Source organism: Ictidomys tridecemlineatus, chromosome 11 (genome assembly GCF_052094955.1).
Source record: "Ictidomys tridecemlineatus isolate mIctTri1 chromosome 11, mIctTri1.hap1, whole genome shotgun sequence".
Taxonomy (NCBI): Eukaryota; Metazoa; Chordata; class Mammalia; order Rodentia; family Sciuridae; genus Ictidomys; species Ictidomys tridecemlineatus.
In genome coordinates this window covers 81,823,198-81,837,196 of record NC_135487.1, presented here as the reverse complement: position 1 = coordinate 81,837,196, position 13,999 = coordinate 81,823,198, and the positions used below count along the sequence as shown (strand labels likewise).

Sequence of the window (13,999 nt, the reverse complement as noted above, 5' to 3'; positions counted from 1 at the left end):
AGTCCCTTAATGACCTGACTTCCTTCCATTAGGTGCCACCCCCTTAAGTTTCAGCCACTTTCCAATAGTTGCAGAGGCTGGGGACAAAGCCTTTGACACGTGGGCATTTCAAACCTATCAATTTCCAAACTAGCAGGTAGTAATGGAAGTTCAGAGAGACTGAAGAGGTAATTTCCTTGATTGCACCACAGATAAATGATAGATCTAGGACTTGAAACCAAACCTTCTAACTATATCCTCAGCCCTTATTGATATTACTAGAGTGTTTCTAAATAGAAATATGCACTGATTTTAAAATACAACTGCAAACATATTTTTAACAGCTTTCACAAATTCCAGGTCATGAATTTTACAAATTCAATTACGCTTAAATATACAATTAGAAAAAATTAATTTCTTGAAAGATCAAACCCACAATTTTCTTTTATTATATAAAAAAGCATCACAAATATGCTTTGGAGATATTTAAAATAATTATAGTGAAGGGTTATTAGCTTATCATTGGGAGATGCAGTCAGCTGTGGTCCCCATAATCAATGTATGTCCTTATTGAACATGCTTAATTGAAAGGTCTAAGCATCCTCTGATCCAGAACCATTTATTTAACCAGTTCTGTTTGATATCAAGTAGTTCAATGTGACTGGCACATGAATACTCTGGTACTGCTTGCTCCCAGTGGAGGAGGAGGGGAAATGGTCTTCTTACTACTTGATAAAATGTGTGCTGAGCTCTTAGACCTGGATTCCTACCTCTAAACACAACTGAATCCAGGGTTTCACTTCTCAGTAGTTGGGGGCAGGGAAATAAGTGCTAGTATTTGATGCTTCTGTTTTTCTGCTGTGCTGTAATATACTGTCCTCTGACACACTGTGTATTTTTGTCTGTTTTCGATATAATGGATTTGTGGCAAACCATTTTGTTTGCTCAGTCTTTTCCTTTGTAGTCTTGCAACTCTGTTATTTCCTGATACTTGTACATAATTTATTCCTAACAACTGCCCTAAATACATTTTTTGACCAGGATTAAGAATAAATGAAAAATTATATTAATGAAGTTATATTTACTTATAAGTAGAAAGTGATGGAATTAAAATGCAAACATGGTGAATGTCTCTGTAGATCACTACTGTTGAAAGAACAACAACAACAAACAAGCAGTGAGTCTTAAGCTTGATTCTCAACCTTATTTTTCTCTTTTATATTTTTGTTTTATTTAATGTATTCTGAATAACGTGATAATCACAGAGAATATCCCAGTTACATATAAAATTGATCACTGAAAATATATTAAAATAATTCCTTTTATAATGAAAGAAACCTTTTAACATTTAGTTATTGCTTTAATGTTTTTATTAGTGCATTATAGTTATACCTAATACTGGGATTCAAACATGCATGGAATATTATTTTATCAATTTTAGTCCCAACTAGTTCTACCTTACCTTCCTACTCCCTCTACTCCCTACTGGTCTTCCTTCTATTTATTTATTGTTTTTTAATTGATGGTTTATAGATATACATAAAGGTAGATTCATTGTGAATAGAATTCATATGTGAATAGCATAATTGGATCAATTTCATTCTCAAGGTTTTCCCTTTTACATTATTTTTCCCTGCTTCCAATATTTAAAAAAACAAATCTATAGGATCACCAGATCTGATTGGTTTGGAATGCCATTTTGTCTATTTTTAAAGTTGCAACAGATGATCAAATCTGAACTCCAGAATGATTGCGAACCAGATATATGTTAAAATTAATTTTAAAAAACTTTATTTCCTTTTTGAAGATTTAGGATGTATGCCTTAGCTGTGCAGTAGGCTCAATGCAATATAAGATTTGATTTAGGGGAGAGAAAGGATTACATAAACCGAAATGCAAACCATGGAAGGCAGAGACTAGACTGGTCTGTGGCCCATAAAGAATAATGTTGACGTATAGAATTGACAAGACTAAGGGCATAATGTTCCTGAAGATTCCATCCAAATATAATCCACATACTAGTACCCAGGATTTGGACTAATTGAGTAAGCAGGATGTAGGAAGAGGCAGCTATGGAGCAGATATAGTGGGAGGACCAGAAAACTGGGTTCAACACCTACAGAACCTAACTCCCCAAGTAATAAAGGTTGTGGAAATATGACTCTTAGCCAGCTACATGAATTTCGGGGCATAGCTTCAATTCTTCTAGTGACTTAAAGCAAGAGGGACAATATTTATCTGAGCAAAAGACTGTCCAGAACTTAGATAAGGGTGTGTTTGTGAGGCAAATAGGAGGATAAGAGATCCTGAGGGTATGGGGAATTGTGGGAACATCACTCAGAATGGCCCTTGGGTTATCTCAGCAGAATGATGTTGCATCTGCCATGGACACATACAAAGGCTTTTCATATCAGGTTGTGCAGTTACTTTCTCATTAGTTCAGGGAATAACAAGATTGCTGATGGTTGCTAGGCAGTCATGAAACAAGGACTAACTTTCATGGTTATTTAATGAAAAAAATGTATTTAAAAAATGCTGATGCAATGGTTAATTGAACAACAAAGGAATCTCCAAGATCATGTATTATTATGGGCACTCAACATCAATTTAAAGTGGAATGCCTGTCATCTACAATTCTACTTTCCTCATTCGGTTTAATCTCAGCCAAGTGACCAGTCGAGCACCTCATTCTTTCTCAGAGATGTTATTTGGTATTAGACTCAGCAGACTGGAGATACTTGGCTAATATGTTTGGTCTGGACAAGAAAAGATGATTTTATAATGTCTATGAATAGGTAAGCATAGATTAATATCTTTCTTTTCACTGAGTGTTTATAAACCCTTCATCTTAATCCTTAAAATTGAGATACAAAGTTTGGCCAGGGAAGAGGAATATGAGTAAAAGAGTTCTTAACTAGTATAACTTTTAAAGAATATATATATATATGTATATATATATATATATATATATACATATATATATATGTATATATATATGTATATTCCATATAAATTTACATTTAAGTGTGCTTTTTTAAAGCATCAATTGTATAAATGAAATATCATTAGTGATGGTGAGATGAAAATTTGCTGAAACTCTCAGCAAGTATCACCTGCATTTGTGTCTCCAATTCTTCTCCTATTGGTTCACAAGTTCACTCCAGTCAGATTCTTCTCTGCTGGTTCCCTAAGACTCTTATCAAAGCCTCTGGTAATGGTGACTTTCCTATTGTACAAATTTAAGTTAAATCAACTGTTGGTGCTCCTATTATTCCTCGTTATGTAAATGTCATTCACTATGCAGTTAAGAATGTACATCTCTCTCTTTTTGTCTAAAAGTTTGAAGAGATGGTTTTTTGATTTGTTTAGTTTTTCTTTTAACATTCCAATTGGCAGTTGCCTCCCAAATGCTTCGAGATCTGTCAAATTGCTAGCAATAGTTCCTCCAGATGCTCAAACATTTCAGATGCACTCGGTTCAACTCTGTTTCTAATGAAATATTTCCCACCGCCCTCCAGCCTCCTGCTCCAATCTGGACTTTTTTTTTTTTTCTGGACCTATTTGCAGCTAAACTCCAGAGATTCTCTTCAGTGTTTCTGTTAGACTTGTGGTTTTGAATCCTGTGTCTCCTTTCATGATTACTCCTTCATTTGTTGAAGCAGATCCTCTAGTACCTCTAGCTAAGCATCATGAAGCAAGAACATTTTTCCCATGCTTTATGTCCAGCACACAGAAGTGTACTTAAGTAGATACCCACTAAATAATTCAATAATATAACAGTAATTATGTATATTTATGGAATACCATGCAATGTTTTGATATATATAATCATTGTAAAATGATTAAATCAAACTAATTAGCATGTCCATCCTTTTACCTCTTTATCATTTTTTGATAGAGAGACAATTTAAAATCTACTCTGTTATCAACTTTGAGATATAATGTATGTAAAAAGCATTATTATTAACAATGTTAATCACACTGTGGTTACTAAAACTTATTACTCAAGTAAAATTTGGTAACCTTGACCTTATTCTCCCCTTTGCTTAGATCCCCTCCAACCTAGATAATCACCATTCTATTCTATACTTCAATGAGTTTACCTTTTAAAGAGTCCACATATAAGTGAGATCATGCAGAATTTATCTTTCTGTCCTTGGATTGTCTCACTTCACAAAATGCCCTCCATGTTTATTAACATCGTTCCAAATACAGAATTGTTTTTCTTTTTAATGCTGAATATTATTTCATTCTACGTATGTATTTCTCATTTATCTATCCACACATACATATATCTATATCTACATCTATCTATCTATCTATCTATATATATATATTAAATTCATTTTATTTATCTCTTCACGCCACAGATGCATATTTATGTTGATTTCTTGATAGTTGAAAATAATGTTTCACTGTATATAGAAGTATAGGTATCTTTGATATGTCCAAGTATATTTCGTGTATTTAAGGTCTATGTTCAGTACTAGGATTGCTGGGTCATATTGTAGTTCTATTTTTACATTTCTTGAACAATTTTCTCTAATGGCTGTACAAACTTAATTGCCAACAACAGTGTGCAAGGGCTCCCATTTCTCCTATCCTCTCCAACACTTATCTTTCAATTTTTTTGTGGTAGTCATTCTAACAGGTATGAGGTGAAATCTCACTGTGGTCTTAACTCACACTTCTCTAATGATTAATGATGTTGAACATTTTTTTTCACATAACTGTTGACCATTTCTCTGTCTCCTTTGGGGAAATGTTCATTTAAGTCCTATACTCATTTTTTAGTAAGTTTTTTTTTTCTTACTATCAACTTGTTTCACTTTCTTTTAGATATTTTATGTTTTAGTCATTTATCAAATGTGTAGTATGCAAATATTTTCTCCCATTCTACAAATGATCTTTGTGCTCAGTTTCTTTTGTCATGCAGAAGTGTTTAATTTGATATAATCCCATTTGTCTATGATTGCTTTTGTTGCATGTGCTTTGGGGCTCATACTCAAGAACTAATTGCTCAAACCAATGTCAAGGAGATTCCTCTATGTTTTCTTCCAGTAGTTTTAGAGTTTCAGGTTTTGTATTTAAGCCATTTTGAGTTGATATTATGTCTGGGGAGAGATAAGGAGTTGATTTCATTCTTCTGCACTTGGACATTCATTTTCCAGGACCATTTGTTGAAAAGATTGTTCTTTCCCAATGTATGTTCTTGACAACTTCCTCAAAAATCAGTTGACTGTATATGAGAATTTATTTCTGGTTGTTCTGTCATGTACCTTTGATTTATGTGTCTATACATAAAAAAATCCTGAAGATTCCATCAGGAAAATGTTAGAGTTGATTTTTTAAAAAATACAGTAATGTTGCCGAATTAAAAAGAAAACATAAAAATCTGTAGCATTTTCTATACTTCAAGATCCTGGTAGTCAAAGCAATAGTGAGCAAAAAGTACTGAACTGGAGGCATCACATTACTTGATTTCAAAATATGTTATAAAGCTATTATAATTAAAAGTGCAAATGGTCATAAAAATAGAGAGTTCATTATATATTTTAAATGAATGAATTAATAAGTGGTTACATTAAAGAGTATATAAGAAATAAGTTTTCAAAGATAATGCATTTTTGAAAGTTTTTACTGTTTAAAAATTTATTTGCTCTTTCTAGATATACATGACAGTAGAATGCATTTTGAAATATTATACATACACAGAATAAGAGTAACTTGTTCCAATTAAGATCCCATTATTGTGGTTGTACATGATGTGGAGTTACATTGGTTGTGTATTCATACATAAGGATAGGATAGGTATGTCCAATTCATTCTACTGTCTTTTTTATTCCCAAACCCACTCTTCCCTTCATTTCCCTTTGTCTATTCCAGTGAACTTCTAATCTTCTCCTCTCTTGTTGTGGGTTAGCATCCACTATATGAGAGAATATTCTGCCTATGGGTTTTGGAGCTGACTTATTTCACTCACCATGATTTTGCCAGTTCCATCCATTTACTGCAAATGCTGTAATTTCATTCTTTTTTATGGATGAGCAATATTTCATTGTGGGGCTGAGGTTGTAGCTCAGAGATATCATGCTTGTCTAGCATGTATGAGCCTCTGGGTTTGATTCTTAGCACTGCATATACGTAAATAAAGGTTCCTCAGCAAATATTTTTTTAATATTCCATTGTGTATATAGAAAACTACAGAAAGAATTTTCTTTTTTTTTTTTTTTGCAGTGGAGGATTGAACCCAGGGCCTTGTGCATGTGAGGCAGGCACTCTACCGACTAAGCTATATACCCAGCCCCAGCCCCTAAAGAAAGAAATTGAAGAAGACCATAGAAGATGGAAAGATCTCCCATATTCTTGGACAGGTAGAATTAATATTGTCAAAATAGTCATACTATCAAAATGTCCATACAGATTTAAGGCAATTCTATCAAAATTCCAATGATGTTCTTTGAAGAAATAGAAAAACAGTCATATCATGAAATTCATTTGGAAAATAGGGCAAAGAAATCTTCAGCAAGAAAAGTGATGCAGAAGGCCTCACAATACAAGTCCTTAAATTATACTACAGAGCTACAGTAACAAAAACACAATGGTATTGGCACCAAAATAGACATGAAGACAAATGGGAGAAAATAGAAGACACAGAATCACACCCACATAAATACAGTTACAAAGGTGCCATAAACATCCATTGGAGAAAGGATAGCCTCTTCAACAAGTGGTGCTGGAAAAACTGGAAATCCATATGTAGTATGGATTGAAATTGAACCTCAATCTCTCACCATGCACAAAAATTAACTCAAAGTAGATCAAGAATCTAGGCATTAGACTAGAGACTCTGCACCTACTAGAAAAAAAAAATAGGCTCAACTCTACTATGATGGCTTAGGAACTGACTTCCTCAGTTAGACTTCTAAAGCACAAGAAGTAAAATCAACAATCAATAATTGGGATAGCATCAAACTCAAAAACTTCTTCATAGCAAAGGAAACAATCAAGAATGTGAACAGAGAACCTATGGAATGGGAGAAAATCTTTATCACCTGCACCTCAGATAGAGCACTAATCTCCAGGATATACAAAGAACTCAAAAACTTAACACCAAAAAGAAAAAAAAATAACGCCATCAATAAATGAGCAAAGGAACTGAACAGGCACTTCACAGTAGAAGAAATACAAATGGTCAAAAAAATGTATGCAAAAATGTCTAACATCTCCAGCAATTAGAGAAATGTAAATCAGAACTATATTTCACCCTAGTCAGAATGGCAATTATCAAGAATACAAGTAACAATAAATGTTGGTTAGGATGTGGGGAAAAAGATACACTCATATATTGCTGATGGGACTGCAAATTGGTGCAACCACTTTGGAAAGGAATATGGAGATACCTCAGAAAACTTGGAATAGAACCATCATTTGACCCAGTCATCCCACTCTTCCATTTATACCCAAAGAACTTAAAATCAGCATACTGTAGTGAAGCAGCCACATCAATGTTTATAGCAGCTCAATTTACAATAGCCAAACTATGGAACTAATCTAGGTGCCCTACAACAGATGAATGGAGAAATGTTTTCCTTTTATTAGTAAGTTTATGATTGGTGGGTATATTTTCCTAGGTCAAAATATTTTTTTTCTTAAGTATGAATTTTACTCTATTATCTTTTTACATCTAGTATTGATGATAAAAACTGATGCCATCTGATGACTTCTTCTTTTCTTCCTTGTTCTCTTAGAAAAAATTAAAAATATTTTTATTGTTTTAAATTTCAATACAATATCTTGGTGTGTGTTTTTATTTTCACTAAATTGTTGAACTTTTGATGGGCTTTTTCAACTTTTAACCTTAGGTTCTTTGCTCCTGAGAAATATTCTTTATTATTCAATTTTTATCTTAATATTAAACCAGTAACATTGCTATTCTCTGTGGGTATGCAGGTTGTAAGATTTCTTTCTTTTACTTTTACACTAATATTGTTACCACTCTAGTATATGCTCTCTTGCAAAATAATTTTAAAATACCATTAACTTATCTTGTGGGTAAATGTATCTTTTTACATTCCTATATTTGCTTTACTGGAGTTTCCGAAGGAAGAGAAGTTACATATATGGCCAAGTGACTGTATTTTACTAGACATTTTCCTTTCCTGTTTCAAGTGAAAGAGGTGAAACAAGAAGTGATCAATATGTGTGGAACACCTGCTGCACAGTTAATGGGCTAAGATGTGTTGCAGAATCAGGATTTTGTTACTGCCACTATGCACTGTGTGATTCACAGGTGCAACTAGTCAGAAATCTGTTTCCATGGCAAGGGGCTGCTAGCCACTACTAGACATGCGTGATCTGTTCTGAGTGTTTGGAGAAGAGAATAACTCTTCCAATGATTTGTCATTTAGACTAAAATACTGTAGAAATTTCCTGTTCTAAATTTTGTCAAGAGAGCATGCAGAAATCTTTGTCTTAATTTATAAAGCGGTGAGGAGTTGGAAGAGGGGATAAGATCAAATGCCAAAGAAACCTAAGGAAACTTCATTTCTCCTAGCTTGACATATTTTAGAAATCCTTTACGAAGTGGTTATTTTAGGGGAAAATAAACATAATCCATTGAATAGTCTTGATGAAAATTTGGAAGAGGGGCTGAGGTAACATTATTGCATAAGCTTAGGTGAAAATGATAACTTTCAGACTGTAAGAAGTTATAAAATTTACAATGAAATTTATGCTAAATGTAGCTTTAAGAGAAATCATTTCTGATCAAATGGTTATTTTTTCAATTTTTTAATAATTTTTCAGACAATGAAATTTTTCAGAAAGAAAACTAAATATTTTTTAACTGAAGAGATCAGAATTAGGGAGAAGTTACCTCACTGAATCCATGGTTCAATTTATTATCCTGAATTCTCATATGTAAAAATTATTGATTGATTTAGAATTTTTGAATTGTTATACTTAATGTTTATTTAATCAAAATTGCAGTTTACTTGCAAAAAAACCTGTTAATTCTTGTTTTTATTATATTATACAGGATTTTTGTTTGTTTGTTTTTTGGTAGCAGGGATTGTACCCAGGGGAGCTTAACCACTGAGTCACATGATCAGCCCTTTATATTTTTTTTTATTTTGAGACAGGGTCTTGCTAAGTTGCTGAGGCTGGCCTAGAACTTGCAATCTTCCTACCTCAGCCTCCCAAGTGGCTGGGATTACAGGTGGATTCACCACACCTGGAGATATATATATATATATATTTAGTGTGTGTGTGTGTGTGTGTGTGTGTATTTCCTGAATTTCTAACTGCTATCTACACCATTTAAATATAATGGTAATATAATATTTAAGTACACATTTTAATTTTAGCTGGGATTTCAGAATTTGATTAAGGAATTAATTAAAATGACATTGAAGAATTAGAAAAATAAAAAATGTGATAGATCTCAGCATTTTGATAAGCAAAAATTGAAAGACTCAGGCTCAATATAATCTAGTAAATTATGTGTTTAAACAACAATCTAGACATTTTTGTTTAAGATAAAATGGCAGTGAAGATGTTTTCACACAGTCTCTGAACAATAGCTCAAATTTGAACTTGAGGCTTAATCAAGGAAAACTCAACCGGGTTCTTAGGATTGGGGTGCAGGAGAAAAATACAGGAGGAAATAAACATGATAAACCTAGTGATAAACTTAAAACAAAGGAACACTAATCCTAGGAAAATCATGTTAAATAAGATGAAAGCTCATAAACACTTGTCCTTGAAAACTAAGAAACATAAAAGTCCAGTCTGAAGAAGAAATGTAAACACTCAGAGACGAGAAGGATAACTGAGATAGTGGTATTTAGGAAAGAAGCAAAAACAAAGTAAAATTTCAACCAGAGAAGCATTTAAGCCAGAGAGAGGGATGGTGGATATTCCTTAGTTACCCAGGTGGAAGAATTGGGGGATTTGTTTTCAGCTCATTCTGATGAATCTCAAAGCATCAAAATTTTATTTCTTGGTGGACTTGGACAGCCAAGATTCCTCAAAGACTCTGCCCTGACCCTCTCCTTCCAGGATGCTATTTGACACTTAGAAGCTTGAATAAATGTAGAGAGAATAGGGTGAAACCAGTTCATGTGGTAGGAGATGCATTTGCTCAACAGGGAATTAAAAAGAAGAAAAAGTACTTTTAAGAGACTTAAAGAAACAGAAGCAAAATGAGAAACTGAGGTAAGCAATGATGGGTCCTTTTGAAGAATTTAACTTCCTGGTTTCTTTTTCAACTGCAGGAAATAAACTTTGAGTGTGAAGTCTTATTATTTTTATCTCCTGGGTTTATAATTGCCTTTGGTTATTTGGATTCATTGAGATAGACTCATGTATAGTAGTGTGGAGAACAAAAGGGTAGAATAGTAATGAGAATTTACCTTCCCTATATTTCTACCTCATTAAACATAGTGAAGGAAACAGTACTGTGTTTAAGCCCCCATGTGCAAGAGTCCTTAAGGGTGACAAGCAGGGAAGGCTACAGGAATACAGCAGGAGCACCTATCACTACCACATGTTGAAAAGCAACTTAGTGAACTGCCTTTTGTCCCTAAAAATATTAGAAGGCTGTGACCCTTGAAATGGCTGATAAAAATGTCAGTGGGGTCTAAACTTATAATCTTATATCTTACTTACTTCTCACAACAGATAATTGGAAATAATCATCATTATCCTCTTTATAAATGAGGAATTCTCATGAAGGGTGAGGGCTGCCCAAGGTCATGGATCTGGTGAGTGATTTCTATTTATTAACTGAGTTCCATCCTCATTTGTGGCAGTGCCATCTGCTGCACACGTTGACCTCTTCCACCCAGGATCTGAAGAGAGGGCTCTTTCTGAGGAAGTGAATCCAGTGCTGAGCTTTATGAGAGCTCGGGTATTAGCTCTCCTGTTTGTTTTCTAGGTCTTCCATAGGATCCACAAGTTTGATGACTTGAATGATAGAAATTGTATTATGGTTTTGAGGTCTCTAAGTTTAAAATCAAGATTGTGGTCACGGTTGATTCCTTCTGAGGGCTGTGAGGTAAGGATTTCTTTCAGAACTCTCCTTGGTTTGTAGATGTAGATGGCTATCTTTTCTCTATTTTTTCAAATTGTCTTCCTCTGTATAAACCTTTATTTCTGAATTTTTCCTTTGCATATGACATTCAATTATACTAGATTTGAACTCAAATATCTCACTGTAACTTTATTATCTCTATAAAAATTCTGTTTCCAATATGACCATATTCTGAAGTACAGACAGGTAGGACTTCAATATTTGAATTTTGGAGCCATAAAGTTCAATACATAATAGCTATTCTCGAAAGGGAGAATAACCCTGTGGGCAGTCAGGCAGAGGACACAAAAGCATGCTAACTTCCCAGGGTATGATGCTCTATAGAGATGCTCCATTGCTGTCCCCACCCCGTAGCCTAGAACCATTATTCAGCAATACTCAAATTCACCTTCTCTTTATGCTTGGAGATATTCATGATTTGCTGCTGTTTAGTTCCTTTTTGCTTTACTGTCTTTTATTGCTTCACTCACACCTCTGTGAAAAAATAAATAGTCCCTTTATCCCAAATTTCCTCCATTAAACCCTTTAAGGATTCAATCTATTACCAACTGAGATCCTGATTGATATTTCTGTTTGATCCAATCCCTTGAAGTCTATTGTTCTCAATTTCAGGTTAGGTGAGAATTTAAGGATATTGCTATCACCATTCATTCACAATTTACTTCTTTGGACCCTGATGGAATTTATATAGAATTCAAGAGTTCATCTTTGAAGACTGATTCCTTGACAATTCTGACATATTTTACTAAGTTGGCTTTTCATTGTCCAGGTCCGTTTTCTAATAGTAGAATTAGAAATCTCTTGTTTTTTTCTTAGCACCTGCCTTAATTCTATGTATATCCAACAACATTAGAGATTCTGCCCTGATTAGCTGATTGTGGTCATTGGAATAAGGATTTGATTATGGTGTATTGTCTGTGGAGGACAAAGCTATCCGAATTGCAGAGATAACCATGTTCCAATAATTATAATGATATACCTTGATTATGCATTTACTAAAACATCTTCTCATTTCAGAGTAAAACTTTTCTCTTTGAATTTTAATGACTAAAATGATTCTAATGATTCTTTGTGTCCCAATTGTACCTAGAGACCTATCACACTGAATGACCCTTTTGTTTTGTCTTTTTCTTCCCTACCAGTCTATGAACTCCTCATACAGCGAATTGGCATCTGATTCATACTCATAATATTTTATATAATGCTTGATGAATAAAAACAAAGAGGTTCATAAAAGCTGCCCGCTATATCTTGGATCTCCATGGCAACAGAAGTTTCTGCATATGTCCAGTAGACAAATAGAAGAGAGTGAGTTGTTGGGGTCAGCTATGGAGATTCTATTGAAAGGGATGAGCAAGATGATTCCATAGAAGGATTACCTCACCTGGAATGTGACTGAGACTCTGAGAATGTGGAATTCCAGCAAGTGGAAGGATAAGACTACATCAGAGAAGGACAACCACAGGGTCCAAACACTGAAAAAACAAACAGTCACATAGTTCTGCTAAAGAATAAGGAAGTACAATAAAATAATAAATAAATGAGATCAATAAATAAAGTAAAAATAAAGGATATAAGAATGTGCATTTATATACTTCATACTAAAATGCCACAATGCACTTTTTAAAAGTTTTAATGAGGGGCTGGGGATGTGGCTCAAGCGGTAGCGCGCTCGCCTGGCATGCGTGCGGCCCGGGTTCGATCCTCAGCACCACATACCAACAAAGATGTTGTGTCCGCCGAGAACTAAAAAATAAATATTAAAAATTCTCTCTCTCTCTCTCTCTCTCTCTCTCTCTCTCTCTCTCTCTCTCTCTCTCCTTTCTCACTTTTTTTTTAAAAAAGTTTTAATGATAGCTAATCATTTTATTCTCACAATTACACTACATTATTAATCCTATTAATAAAAAAAACTGAGTGCACTTAAAGACTCTTTTAATATTCTAAAACATCTAAAAACTATGTCCTATTAGCAGATTGGTTGAGAATTAGAGGCCAGTGGCTATGCCAAATACCATGAAATCACTATAGGTCCTAGACTCTTATAGAATTTTGAGTTTAAAAAACAGACTCAAATGCCTGACTATCAAGAGTTTTCTTAGAATTTGGTTGTTGTTGTTTTTACTGATAGAATAAGCAGGTGCTCTTTATTTGCACTTGTCTTTACTGCAGAAATCATGGTGGGGGTGAGAACATTTGAACAAACAACTGTTGCTAAGTCATAAATATTGTAAGGAGACAGCGTGTTCCAAGAACTTTACTTTATACTATGTCAACACTTTTTAAAGATGCTTCAAATAAGAAAAGGAAGAAAAACATAAATAGCATAAATTTGTTTTCAAAGTCTTAGAATGAATTTTCGAGAACTGTGAGACTTCAGAGAACAATCATATAAACAGCCATTTATTTTTCTTCCAAATCCTCTCATACTTCTCTTTATGTGTTAATTCTATACTTTACTTATTTTGTGTTAATTCTATACTTATTTTAATGACTTTTTTTTCATTCACAGTAAAAGAGACATCCTGTATTCATTCAATTATTATACTTATTGAGCACCTGTTGTGGTAGGAGCTACTTACAAAGAGCTTACGATTTTGTGAGCATTACATATGAAATGCCTCATTAATCAAATTGATTAATAATAAAAATTATATGATTAAGTGAATATAGTGAACATGCACAACAAAGATCTATAAATATTCTCAAAGAGATTAGTTAGCCTTTTTGAGAAATGTGCTGTCTCTGGTATCAGAAGATTCATTCATCCAAAATGAGGTGAGTAATGTACTAATTGTGAGGGATTAAGAAGTGAACAAAAGACAGTGTCCCTTGCTGTCAGTGCTCTGGGAACACCTACAAGTTGTGTGGCTGAGTATTTCACTTCTCTGTGTGTTTTACTTTTCTCATATGTGAAACATAGGT

The 13,999-nt window shown here is 33.9% G+C and overlaps 1 long non-coding RNA gene across 1 annotated transcript; it reads left to right on the top strand.

Moving 5' to 3' along the window:
* Positions 1 to 7,863: 7,863 nt before the first annotated feature.
* On the top strand, positions 7,864 to 12,844 carry LOC144368160 (uncharacterized). The gene is made up of 2 exons (XR_013427938.1): positions 7,864 to 11,038; positions 12,217 to 12,844. It is a non-coding gene; the product is annotated as an uncharacterized LOC144368160 (long non-coding RNA).
* Positions 12,845 to 13,999: the final 1,155 nt, after the last annotated feature.